Raw genomic sequence first — 14,144 nt, 5'->3', positions numbered from 1 at the left:
GCCGGCCCAGCCCTAAACCACGACAGTTTTATAATCAGATCTTGGCCTAGCCAGAGGAAATTACATTACAGAGGCTTTATCTTATCTGGTGTTAACCAGAAAGCCACAGGGTCTTCTTTTGGGCCTCTGTCATAGCCAGTGGGAAGCAAAAGGCAAGAGGAAGTGTCCAAAGTGGAGTACATTACCATATAGATGTACTTATCTCTGTCAGGTACAGAGAAAAATCTAAATGACATGCTAAATGTAGGCACCTTACTTGTAGATACCCAAGGTTTCCTTACATTAACTCTCTTCATGGTGTCTTAGCTAATGTGTTCTGTTTCCATTCCTGTCCAGAAACCTGGCAGGCCAAGATTCAGACCTCTTATCCCACTCTTCCCTCACGAAAAAGGGCAGATTTAAGATTTTACCATTATTGAAAAAGTCTCATTGAGATTAGTTCATGGATAATGTATGTTGACTTCTGTATGTTGCACTTACTCAAAACTGCTGATGTTCCCCTAAAATTGTAGGGTTATATAAAAAATATTTTTATCAAGGAGCAGCTTTGGAACAGTTTCAGCAGTGGTGGAAGTAGAAGACATAGAGAAAAGTATCAGAATACAGAGGTCAGCAAAATAGTTGGTGATGGATAGAAATGTGTTTAGAGGATAAGAGTATGAAGAAAGGTAGATTCAAGAAGATCAGTTAGCCACCTTGACTATAAAATTAATCAGAAAGAGCCTTGTAAACAGAATTTATAAGATTTTTTTTTTACCTTTTTTCTTATCTTTAGGAGGGGGGAAATACCAAGGGGAACAAATAAAACATAACTTAAATAAGTCAGTGAGTCTTCCCATATATTGTATTTCACACTGTAGATTACAAGCTGAGAAATGCTGATTTTATTTTCTGTTTTTCCTTGAACATTTCCAAGCTTTTCCTCCTCTATAATTTCTCAGCAGTCTCTTCTCAGCACTAGAGACAGGTCTATATATTAGAGATCTCTCTTGTTTTCTTCAGTATTATCAAAGCACAGTCAAAGTTGAATTTCAGACTCCAAGCAATTTGCTAAATGCTGCTCACTGCTTTCTGCAAGTTTGGCTGTAGCACTCAGAATAGGAAAGTATTATTCTTATGAAAAATAGTGGGATCTACCATAGTATGTTGCTGTAAGAAGCATGAAATGACAACTATGTGTAGACACTTAAACTTATATTAAAGTTTAGCTTATATCAGTTTAGTGTCTCTTTGGTTTTCTAAGCCAGACATAAAATGATGTATGGTATCTACTCATACAGTTGTCATGACTTTGCTGTAAAGGCACACGTTTAACTGATTTTGTTAAACTTGTACTATTTGTGGACTTTGTACCAGCTGAAAGGTTTAATGTCAAAACCACATGTAAATCTAGATGGAGATATTATGGAGGGCTAAAAGGATAAACTTTTTAGACAAAGATGCATTACTTAGTGTTTTATCTTACTATCTGTTCCTGTTGCTGTCACAGTGCTGTGGTAGTGTGACAGCTAGAGCATACAAAGCTCCTGTGATCTTCTGTCTATTGCACCTATTCTACGTGCAGTTAACCCAGCATCCTGCAATCTCCTCTGCATTGCTCACTCATCATGGGTTGCTGTGAAGGATGGGAAAAATGGAGGTCAAGTGAAAGAAAGCTAATATAGTTTTACATTTTGCATTGAAGTACCTGAATTTGTTCTGTCTCCAAAAGGTGGGGGGAGAGGAGGGTGTGGGAGTAATGCTCTGAAAGCATTAGACACAGCTTTAGAGAGGAACAGCCTGCTTGACCTGATGGTGTTTTGCTTGCAGTAAGGTTAAGAGGAGTCAATGGGCTGACTGAATTGAGGTTCTTGTAATCTGGTAACTTCTTGCTCTTCTGGATTTAGCAACAGTCAGCTCGTGTGGCAGGCCAAATGGCACAGTGTGGTACAATACTGAGCTTCGTGATGGCCATTGCTTGATGCTACTAGCAAGTTGCATCAAGCAACTTGAACTAAAATTAATACTGATGTCAGCTGTTTTAGCATTAGGTGATATTATAGAGCAGAAGAATGAAAGGCCTTAGCTAACATATTTATAGCATTGTCATCCTATAAACAGAGGGACTTTATTTTAGTGCACTGTCATTCATTTACTGCACTAGACAGCTGATCAATCTTGGAGAGACTTACTGAGTTGCCCTGGGTTCTACAGAAAATTGGTAGCAAAGGCAGATACTGAATTCAGAATTTGTGGGTTACAGTTCATAATATTCTCACTTAAAAACCACCTTTCATTCCTTACATGCAATTGGAAACCAATTTTTAAAGCATTAGCTGAACCATAACTTTATAAATCATCATGAAACCAAGTAAAGTGTAGCAATGGCTTAACCTCAAAATGTTAACAAATGCTAAGGGAATGAGCACACAAATCAAGCAATTCACACTCCATTACTGTGAAGAAGCTGAGAAGTCCTTTGCTCATTGTTCCTAAAAGAGGTAGAGAGAACATTTTTATGGAGATTTCTCTGAGCCCCTGGAGAATCCTTCCAACTGTACATTCCCTTATTCCCTCCCACAGTCACTATGTGTAGGTCATTAATCATCTGTTCAGGAATCTACATTATGTACAGGAAAAAAGCTTAGGTTTGGAGAACCATATACGTGCCTCGTAAAACAAGCACTCTCCTGATAGACTCACATTCCAGATGGAAATAGAGGCCCAAAAGAGGGGAAAAATTCAGTGACCTTACTGAGCTTACTGTCGACTGTAACCCTGTGCTCTCAGGTGTGCTAAACATTATGTCCTCCTCTTTGCAGGAGCACATTAACTCAAACCCATGGTCATGCAAATAGGGTGATACAGCTTCCAGGCCAGAAATGGCATGCATAATGGGGTGGGGGGCTGGTAGAGTGAACTTGGATCTATAGGTGCAGGTTAGCCCCAGACAATGCAGCAAGAGAGAGTTTCTGGTCTTTGGCTGTCCAAAGAGGAGAGCAAATACATGGAAAGGAGATGTTGCAAATGGCTTGTAGAGATCTCTTGTATGGAAACAGCTATCAGACACCCTGAAGGTCCTGGATGAGAGGAACCAGATCAGTAACAGTCCAAGGATGGCTATGGAAAAAGAGCAGTTGTGGTGTAAGGATGGTCGAGTGAGATTAACAGATGCAGTAGAGTACTGGACAGATAACAGGGATAGCAGTGAGGAGAGATGGGTTTGACCTGCCAGGTTCAGCTGCCCAAAGTCAGAATGTTCCAGCACTGTCACTGGCAGACAGTTTTACTATGCTGAAATAAACCTTGGAGAGGGATGAAAATTTCCTGATTCCTTGTTTAGATGACTTTAAAAAAGATGGGTATATGATATCATAGATTTCTACTGCATCAAATAACATCTATCCTAAGGAGTACATGCCTTTGTTTATATATCAAATTTATATAACTAGCAAAAGTGGTACCCAGCACCCAACCAAGAAGTAGAAATGGGCAGATAAGAAATCAGCTTTCGGTATTTCACTTTCCCCCACAGCTCAGGACTTCAGATATTTTTTACAGAGTGAATTACAAAACCTGCAGTCTGATGGCATCCCTGTGAACAATATAAAAAAGCTGTATTGTGTTGTCACAGCAAGTTTTAATTTACCTAAATGCTGCATTCTTTACAAATCATCAAGTTTCTGTGATTCTATAATAATTTTACAGTAATAGTAACAGTAATAATAATACATAGGCATATCTGGCTTTTCTAAGTGAGTTTTTATGTAAGAACAATAAGATATTTGTTTGGCATTAGTATTAATACTATGTCATTTGTATTATGTTTTCACTTTTATTTTTTGAACAGCATTATTTTTTAAACAGACCACAGTTATTTCCTGTTTGTATTGTGTGCCTTTATATTTGGGAAAAAAAGTTACTTGCTCTTACTGTCCTGTCATTCAGCACCTAATGAGAGGCAGACTAACCTTGGAGATGTTAACATGCTCCTTCTGCTTAAAAGGTTAATGCAAGTAAGAATTTGAGGAGGAGTTATAAATAGAGCATAATATATGTAACAATTGCTTTTTTGTCACAAAAAAAAGGTAAGTTTGGGGAAAGTTCCACTGAGGGAGCTCCTTTTGGGAAAGAATTGGTCATATGACAAATAACCTCCCATGGGTTTAGCCTTGTATGGAAAGCAGATGGGCTGTGATAATCTTAATACAATTTCTGCACCTGAAAATATTACCAAGTCTTGTTTTTCATCTACTTCCCTTGGTGGCTTTTTAAAAGAACTGTTAGTTGATTTTGCGGCAGAGAGTATTTTAAAAGTTGACAACACTGTTTATTGTCTCTGTGCAAAGCAAGCAAAATCAATTTCTCAGAAGTATTTGAGCCCTGGAGTTGATGAACTGAGTTTCGATTATGGAAATTACAAGTTACTTACATTAGTTGTTTTAAGAAAGCATTTCTTGTATATGATTATTTTTTACATTTGTCATTCTGAGCACTGCACTGATGTCCATGCAGTGCTCCACCCTAGACTAGTAGAAACCTGGGCGAGCAGCTGTCACCTGTGTTGTTTGGAAGAGACAGCATTCTCCTTTGCAAAGCTGCATGCTAAACACTAAGAAAATATCAATTCAAAGGGGATTAATGTGATGGCCTTTACAGAGTGGTTAGGACTTTTGCTAAGGTCTAGCATTTTTTAATATGCGGAGTATTATGTTCTGCCTTCAGCCATAACATAGTAACAATATAAATTACTTACTTAGTGCAAATTGGCCTGAAAATGGGTACAAATTATGAACTAATTTATGATGCACCAATGTGGCATCGAAGGGAAGAGTGGAAGAGCATGAAGCTGTCAAAAAGACAATTATGAGACAGACAAACTACAGATTCCCTGCTACTTCTGGAGAGAGATTACTTCTCAGTAGGGTGACTCATAACTCACTGGGCATTAATAGCCCAACCCAGAGCATGTACAATAAAGCAGGCCTTTCTTGATGGCCTTTCAATTGCTTGATTTGCATTTGCTTGGTGATTTGAAATGTGTGTACAAACACTAAATATTGTTACAGTGCATGAATAAAAATTAAAACTGAAGCTTGTATACATTCACCTGTTCTCTGCTGAAAGAGAATGGCTATTTAGTAAATTGTAATTGGCTATGTCAAGTAAATGACTGCTGCCTGAAAGTTAGAGAAACCTTTTTTAGAATCACCTTTCTTTCCTGTGTCCACCACGAATCTTGCATCCTTTGCTACATAGTGAAACAACTACCAGGAAGTATTTTGAGTACCCTTTGGGTGGAAATATGTTTGAAAATAGATCTTCCACATCCCAGGCAGCATCTCCTTTCTTTCACTGCAATGTAAAGGATGGCCTGTAAATTTTAACTGTATGTGCTGTGTTTAAAAAAAAAATCAAATAGAGCTGAAACTGCTTTTTTGTTTTTACAAGTTCCTATACATCTGTGTGAACTAAGCTTTAAGAAAGCTAAGTAAATCACTTCGTAGGATTTAGGCAGGGAAAGGCCTGGCTCTTGGATCTCATTCATACCTAAGCTCAAACTTGATGTCCACAGTTAGCGAAATTAAAACTAAAGTTCCTGTGTGAACAAGAACTCATGAATTATTTAGTAAAAGGAAAGATACCTTCAGGATTAGGCAGTACCTGAGTGGGGGTGCATGCTTTTTTTTTATTATTTTATTATTTTAAATTTTAAATTTTTTATTAGATACCTTAATACCTTCCACATCCTCATTTAGCCTCTCAAGTTATTGGTTTCTTTATCATCTGATTCTGTTACTCAGCACCTTAGTTCACAAGCTGTGTTGCTGACCTCATGAGAAAAAGCAGAGCAACACTGCTGTTCTGACTCAATATTGAGGAAGTACGGACAAAAGCAGGGGAAATTTACATTAATCCCTTCAATTTCCACATAGATTCACTTCTATGTAATACACAAAAATATGTCTTGCTAAGGTAATGCACTGTAATTCTCCTTTTTTCGCTATTGTTGCAATGGTGCCATGCAATCCACTGGGTGACAAGCTGTGCAGGCCTTCCTTGGTCTGGTGAGAAAAAGTGCTGCCACACATAGATGGGCTGTTACACTGAGGCTAACCTTTTTTATTTTTTATTGCCCTTCATACAAGGCATTTAACACTGTCTAAGGACCTAGATCAATACACTCTTCTATTATTTTCCAGTACTCTCTTTTAATATGAGCGTGGAGCGCTCTACTCACAATATGATGAATGGTAAAGGACCATATACAGTTACTGTTATTGTTGTTGTTATTATTGTTGTTACTATAAATAACAATAACAGTAACTTGTTTGAAGTGGTACCCATAACTCAATAGGTCTTTTCCAAGAATGACTAAAAGGGGCAGTCCCTGACTCCATAGACCATGACACTCTAAGACAACCACAGAAGGAGGTGGCACAACAAAAAGGATGACTGCAGAAATCAGCGATTTCCATTATAGTCACCTGGGCAAATGAGCGTTTTGAGAGGGAATTTAAAAGTGAAATCAAAAGAAAATTTCTCATAAATGACATCAGAGACAGGTTTTGTATGGACTAAGGCATGGAGGTGATTTGAAGTACTGCCGGAAAGGCAGAAAGCAGTGTGAATATTAGGGCAATGATGTAAGTTTGTGAAGCCAAATGGCCAGTGCTCTGCTGGTGTTTCTTAAACCTAAGGCTTCTGAATCATTCTTTCATCTGCAGAGAGGGTAGGACAGCTCTTCTCCTTTTATACATGAGGATGCTGAAGAATCATTGCTTATCATCATGTTTGTACTTGCTGTGATAGTCCAGGTTGTCCAAAGTAGAAATCACACCTGATCACAAACAGTTCTACAGATGCTGCCTAATTTATTGAGAGACTTTATCCACAAAGATTACAGTGTTGTTAAAAGACTTTCGGTCACTTATTTGGAAACACTACTGACATGTTGCTCGTGTGACAGACAGCACTCTTTTCTCCTGGTGGGAGCATAGCATGAGTAGCCTCTCAGTATCAAGTTTAGTAAATGGATGGTCTTCTGTAAGTCTTTGGTACGATGAGTGTTCCATTCAGACCAAGATTAGAATATCACAGGGTCATTTAACATCCATCTGTTACACTTTTAACTGTCTGATTCAGTCGCACAGGTTGATTCAAAACCCCTATCCAAGCTAATGAATCAGACTTTCAGAATATGTTTATTAGCTAGATCTCACAAGTGTTTGTGACATGTCTCAACTTGAAGCTTTAAAAAAAAATAAAATACAACATTCAAAATGTATTTAATTAGTACTTATTGTCTGTAGGGCAACTGTGATAGTTTTATGAGAAAATCAAAGCAATATTCATTATGAAGGTAATTAGGAACTTCAGAATGTCCAGATTGGATTAAAAGAAAGGATATGAATGTTGTTTATTGAGTTAGAATTTGTAAGACATTTGGAAATGTCTGTTCATTAAGATTGTGAGAGTATTTGGTTGTGGAAAAGCGACATTAACATCTTTTTCCAACTCGAGCTGTCAAAAATGAGAAACGTAACACAGTAAAATCCAATGCTCAATTTCCAGCTGTGAAATGGAATGAGTAAGATATAAGTTACTGTGCTAATAAGCATGCCATTTACGCAGCTTCCACAGATGACAGTGCAGCGGAGAAGAAAGGTGGAACGCTTCATGCCGGCTTAATTGTCGGCATTCTTGTTCTGGTCCTCATTGTGGCTGCAGCCGTCCTCGTGACCATCTACATGTATCATCACCCAACATCAGCAGCTAGTCTCTTCTTTATAGAGGTAAGACAAAAGTAACATGTTGTGTCATAAGTCTTGTCATTTGGCTAGAATAATTTGAGTCTCCAGAGTAGCACTTTCTTAACTATATATGTAAAGTATTCTTGTCTTCATCATGTAAGCTTTGAAGAAGTGGGCCTACCCTTATCTAGCAGGTGATGCTGTTCTGTTCTTAGCATGTTTATCACTCAGCTGCTTCTTTAACTACTATTGCTATTACTTTTTTATTATTATTTTTACACAGGACCTAGATCTAAAATATTTATCTCAGATACAACTCCACCACCTACCCTTCATTGTCCTTACCATAGCATTTTTCCATTAGCTGTCATGTGCACTGGAACATACATTTTTTCAGTTATTTTCTGGTGGAAATGTTTGCATTCATTGATTTTCCAGAAGAGCTGACTTAAAGTAAGTTTTTAGCTGGAAACATGCGTTAGCTGTTCCATACATTCATTTGTAGAAATCTCTTAACACTCAGAATGTGGGAAAGATTCTTTTCACCTGATTTTACCATCTAAATCTAACATCATCTGCCTTTGCCTTTTTTTATTAGTGTAGAGAGGAAAAAACACTTTTACATCATGATTTATCTGACCTATTTGAGGCATCTCCTTTAGGATTAGATATAGTAACATTTTCATCCCTCAAATATAGATAGCTACCTCAGGTGCAGATATCTGCATTGCAGATGCTGACATTTAGTAAGCTCAAATCCACTGTACAGGACAATATGAGAAAGGAACTTTTTCCATACGTATTTGACTCTACAAAAAACTGTGAATACCTGCACCTACTTGTGATTTTTTTCAACTCAGCGATGTTCCTCTACTATACTATAAGTATAGTTGCTAAACATGAAAGAAAATTCTGATTGTTCATAACCCCTACCTGCAGTACTCCCTTACTTTTAAGAGCCTGGACACTTTCAAATGAGCAATAGTGAAGATGTGGAACCACTGGAAGTGTCACTAAAGATGTACCTTGCTTAGGTAAAAACCGGGACCAGGGAGATATTTACATTCATTCTTAGTGACAGCAGTGTGAATTGAAGTGAGACATGAACATGAATAGAATGATTAATCTTTAAAATCATATTATAATAAATATACTGCTTAGATGCAATAATAGTGACAGAAATCAAAATGAATTGTTTATCAGTATTCCAGGCTCAAGCAATGTAACTGTGTTAACCATCAGGGAACAACATCCTTGTAATAGAATCAATAGTTTTCTTTCATGTCTATGCGACATTTCAAGCCAGCTCTCTATTGATGTAGACAAAAACCCTCCACTAAAGTTCGTGTACAAAAGGGAAGGTCTTGTCCCTTTCTTTTTTTCGCACACAGATTGAATTGCTGTACTTTCACTCTGGTAAAAACAAGTTTCTTATCTGTTACGATGTAACTGAAAAGAGTAAGTAAATGACAACATCATTTTTTAAGGAGAGAGGATACCAAATTAAAACACACAATTATTTAATTTTTTTATCACTGTGGTAATAGCATGTTAATACATTTCATTTATTGATATCATACTCATCATGCAAACAATGGTGCCTTAATTTGTTTTGTAAAACCCATTCCACTGAATTTAATTTTTAGGTGATATTAATCAATATCTGCAGTCAAAGCTTAAATGTCTTTTAGCAAGCAATGTAGGCTTTTAGAGAAAGCAGAAAAACATAATCTTTCTGTTTAAAATAAAGGAGAATTAATTCAATAAGGACAGGAAGAAGTGAATCAGTAAAAATCAAACTTCTCCTAAATGTGGTACAAACTACATCCTCTTTTGGTTACTAGGAAAATTGTGATACTTGTGAAGAATCAGCCATTTAGCAAGAATTATAAAAAGTTCAAGCTGTGAAAGGGTGGCCTTTTCCTGTGAGTGGTAAAACCACTGCTGGGCTGTTAAAACCACAAGGGGTGGAGAAAGGGATTACTCTGTGTTTCAGAACTTTTCCACAAATTCTAAGACTTTAAAGCCATTGTTGGTAACTTAAGCATAGAAGAAAAGAATAAGTTAATAGTTTCTGGAAATGAAATAGCTTTTAAGGAGTTTAATCATTTAATTTCCAAAGGAAAATAAATAGTTTGACCAATTCAAGAAATAAAGAGGAGAATATATTATTCTTATATTCATCTGATGTTTAGGATAAATGTTTCCAATAGAGGTGAGAATGTGTCTTCTCAGGCTTGAATTTTGAAACTGAAATATGACCAAAAAAATGAGGCATAACTGGTAAAAATAGGTTACCATTATAAAAAAAGCATTCCTTATTGTGTTTGTGCATTTGAAAAGTATTTCAGTAAGCTGTTACAGGTAACGTGGTACCCCACGTACCACAGCAGACAAGCTGCATTATTTGTGGGAAGTGAATGACATGTGGATCTGATGTTACCATTTTAGGGAAGGAGGTCAAGAGGATTGCCAGGGGCTTGGTCATTGAATGAGAACAAGCATACAAACCTTTTAGAAAATAATATTGTTTTGTCTCAGTCTCTTGATTAATAAAGCAAGTTGCACAGTTAAAACGAGATGTGATGGACAGTCAGCTCTCTCATGCAGTTGTCTAAAAACTTACTAGCATTCTAGCCAAATATCAAGTGTTCTAGCCAAATTAAGGTCTGCATCCTTTTCTCTGTCATCAGTTACTACTATAAATCTAAAACTGGGCAAAATAAAAAACGAAAACCAGCTCCGTTTGTGTTTACTTTTAAAGAAGCTACGTAATAGAGGAATCATATTGACATTAAGCACAGCATTCATTCAAAACTATAACACAACTAATAGAGAAGCTCCTTTTTACATCTAAGATTCTAGGATGCTGTCGGGATTTTGTAGGTGAAGTATCATTTGCAATCAGATTCTGTTGGAGGTTTTAGGTTAAAGGCTATGTAAAGAATTTTGAGTTCATTTGGTTTATAGCCGTGACTGGTTACTGAATAAAGTATAATACACTGATCCCATATCTGAGACTTTAAGTCTCTTTTTCTCTTGTGGTCTTTGCAGGTATCACCCAATATCCACTTACCACCTCACTCACTCAAATCCCACTCATGATGCCCCTCATGTTTGTCATGTAGTCGTTTTTCTCAGTGAGCTCCCCCAGATAAGGATAAATACACCCACACTATGCACTGCTTGATGAATGCAACCCCATATGACACCTCTGAGCACGATTAAATGATACCCTGAGTGCACTAGTTTGTTTAAATAAGTGATACATAAAAGCCAAGAAAAATGCTCTTCATTCCAAAAGCAACTATTATTTTAGAACAGAGTAACATTATTCTATGATTTGTTTTGTTTTGTTTTTTTTTTTTACCCCTGAAGTCTGAAGAAAACGTTTCCTCTCATGGTTTTGTTCATAGCTGTTGAGCATAACACATGTGTGCAGCCCCACCTAGAACAAAAATAGCTGTTTTGAACAAACAGCTTGAGAAGTCTTGAATGCAAATGCTATTCAATTTGCCCATGATATTATATCATTTTAATAGAACACAATTTCAATACTTTTTCAAAAAGTTCCCCTTTTTGTTAAGTGTGCAGAAGTTTCAAATCAAAATGTAATGTTTTCCTGTTTCTTCCAGCCTCCTCACTATTCAACATGTGTTTCGTTGTTTAATTTGGACACTTCTCTGGTGACTTAAAGACAGAAGGAATTACCAACTTTTAAAGTTAAGGGAGTTTCAGTCAAAGTTCCAGTGCATGCAGGCACTTTCTAAAAGCTGAGAGTAAATGTTGACTAGACATTAACTTGCAGAGTGGCAAAATGTTGTTTGCTTTGGTCTTTTATTTATTTATGGTTATTCCTGTGGTATTTTCTTTCTCTTGAATTTTATTTTGTTGCCAATAATTTCCCCTTTTGAATTAAGTTACACATGTAGTCTTACCTGGAGGAATCTTGTGCCTCTTGAGTACACTTTGAACTTATTTGGACTGATTTTTGAAAAGTAGCATACAGGTAAAATAGTTCTCTTCATGTCTTTTTCAACAAAGCAGAAAATTATGTAGGAAACCTAGCCATAACACAATTAAAAAGTAATTAATTTTTTCACTAACCTATATAGTATACTTGCATTCAGGATTTGAGGGTTGTTGGCCACAAAGCCAAGCATGATGCCCTCATTGTAGTGTATTGCATGCCTGTGATCTAGATCATAGTGAAAGCGGTATAGATATCTGAGGCTGAATGTAAATAAAGGTAAAAAAATTTCCAGCTGAGTCAGATGGATGTCCTCAAATTTCACTGAGTTGTGGGCCAACTAGCACCTTTAGTAGTATTTTAGATTTTCCCTCTTCTCTTCTTGTTCTTCATGTTCTTTTTTTCTTATATTTTTAACTTTTATTGATTTGCATTTTTGTGCAAACTTTCGCATTGAGATCAATTAATGTCCAGGGAACATTTAGCAAGTCAAAAAGCAAGGCATAAGGCAGACTGTCTTTTCCTCAGAAGTCTTTTGGCTGTTTGCACGCAGTTTTCTGTGGACAGAAGGCTTGCACATGACACAAGACGTTGCCATGTGCATTTTTTTGTTGTTTTTCTTACCTTTCTTACTTATGTATTGGTCCAAAGCCCTTTTAATGTTTGAGACTTACCTCAGCTGTCATCCCAGTGCTCTGCCTTTGGGAAGCAAAGGCAACATGACCTGTCTAAAGCTGAGAAGACAGCAGAGGAATTGCTGGCAAATATTAAGGTTGGGAGTAAGATGTTGCGACGTCTTTTCCCAGCTGGACACAGAGATGCCATTGCCAAACATGCTTATGTAAGCCTCAACAACAGCGGAATAAAATTCTTCTGTGGCAGTTCTCTGCAGGTCAAGGTTTTTAAGGGGTCTAAATTAACATTGCAAATTGAGATCATGTTAACCTTGCAAAGAGCCTTTCTCTTGTATTCAGCCTATAGGTACAAAACCAAATGCAACTTATTAACACATGTGGAGTCTGAAGCTATAAGGATATGGGCGAATTCAGAGCCTGTGGATTTCTTAATAGTGACTGTGTATGTCTTAATAGTAGTTAATGTGTCACAAACTGAAGAGAAGTGTGGGTGTTTGTGGCTACAAATTATCATTATTTTAAGATCCCTTTTTGAAGGTCACAACCTTTGCCTTCATGTCCCCACTCTCCCTGGAGTTTTTCCAGGGCTTCATTGTGCTGATTCAGCTGCTTAGAAACATGCATGTACACTCACACACACACATACCAATGTCTTTTTTGTTGTTTGTTTTACTTCATTTTGGATGTTTAAGCTGGATAATTTCACAAAACTGTTTTTTCAAGTGGCCACACAGAGAGTTGAACTAGTGCTATGGAGCCAGGACGTGACCTTAGGGAGAAAGAGGGGGAGGAAGGAATAAGCAGCTTCAGATCTTCAGCAAATAAAATAATAGTGTGTGATCAGAGCCTAGGGGATCCACCTCAGCTCTTCCTGATTTAACTTGAATTATGTCTTTGCTAGTAAATTAAATAAGCCTGGGACTGTTTTTTAGTATAAAGGCCAACCAGCATGCAAGGGTTTTCCTGCATTTAACTCTGTCAGCCTCACAGTAAAGAGACAGCATGCAGACTATTAGCGTGTACTGCGGATGGTTCCTGAATCCTGAGCCCTAGTTGGGGTGGTCTGAGAAAACGCTAATTATTGGGTATTTTTCTAATGATTGAGCTGTATAATGGATTGTGCTGCAGTGTCTGAAAACATTCACTGACACGTAAATCTAGGAGTATATTTTGGCCTTCTCCTCATCCCTTTTCTGCTTACAGGAAGGAAATCGAGGGCAAAAAATATTCAAAAAAGCCAGAGACAGTTCTTGGTGTTTCTGAGCTTAAAGAGTTAATGGGCTTTTCTGGCTCACTGTTATACATCTCTGCTCATAGCAGCACAACACAAATAGGAGCCATCACTTAATAGCCAGCCATGTTCTCTGTGCACCATTTCCAGGTTTCTGCATTAATGTCACGGAGACAGTGTGTGCTTTCAAACAAATGAGAAGTAAATAGGAGACAGTATAAAAGAAAGAAGGCATTTTTCTGGAAGGATTCAGGTCCTCAGCTGGCTTAGACAAGTGATAGAGCTCACACAGCTCTGCTGATTTCTTCTGGGATATGGTCCATTGTTTTTATTATATATACATTTTACAGGGGATTATGCTTCTAGTTTGGAAAAGGCTTGACGTGGTCATCAATTTAGTTTTATTCAGAAGCTTGAGCTGAGTTGTGTTTCATAAAGATGATGATTAAAAAGAAGAGAACACGTATCATTTTTCTCTTCTTTCAAAGTCCTGCAGTGTCCTGGCATTTGGGGTATTGTCATTGATCTCGCTGTCATTGCTACGTACTGATAGTAAAGTTATTTTTTCCAAAGCT

At 37.3% G+C, this 14,144-nt stretch overlaps 1 long non-coding RNA gene across 1 annotated transcript in view; it reads left to right on the top strand.

Moving 5' to 3' along the window:
- Nucleotides 1–7,612: 7,612 nt before the first annotated feature.
- Nucleotides 7,613–14,144, top strand: part of LOC104537823 — a 12,217-nt gene continuing 5,685 nt past the window's right edge. Inside the window, exon 1 of the long non-coding RNA XR_728110.1 lies at nucleotides 7,613–7,775. This is a non-coding gene — a long non-coding RNA (uncharacterized LOC104537823). The remainder of the gene's footprint in view (nucleotides 7,776–14,144) is intronic.

The sequence above is a fragment of the Mesitornis unicolor genome, unplaced genomic scaffold (genome assembly GCF_000695765.1).
Source record: "Mesitornis unicolor isolate BGI_N332 unplaced genomic scaffold, ASM69576v1 scaffold3643, whole genome shotgun sequence".
NCBI classification, from domain to species: domain Eukaryota; kingdom Metazoa; phylum Chordata; class Aves; order Mesitornithiformes; family Mesitornithidae; genus Mesitornis; species Mesitornis unicolor.
Note: the sequence above shows the minus strand (reverse complement) of the source record. Positions and strands in the feature narration are given on the sequence as shown.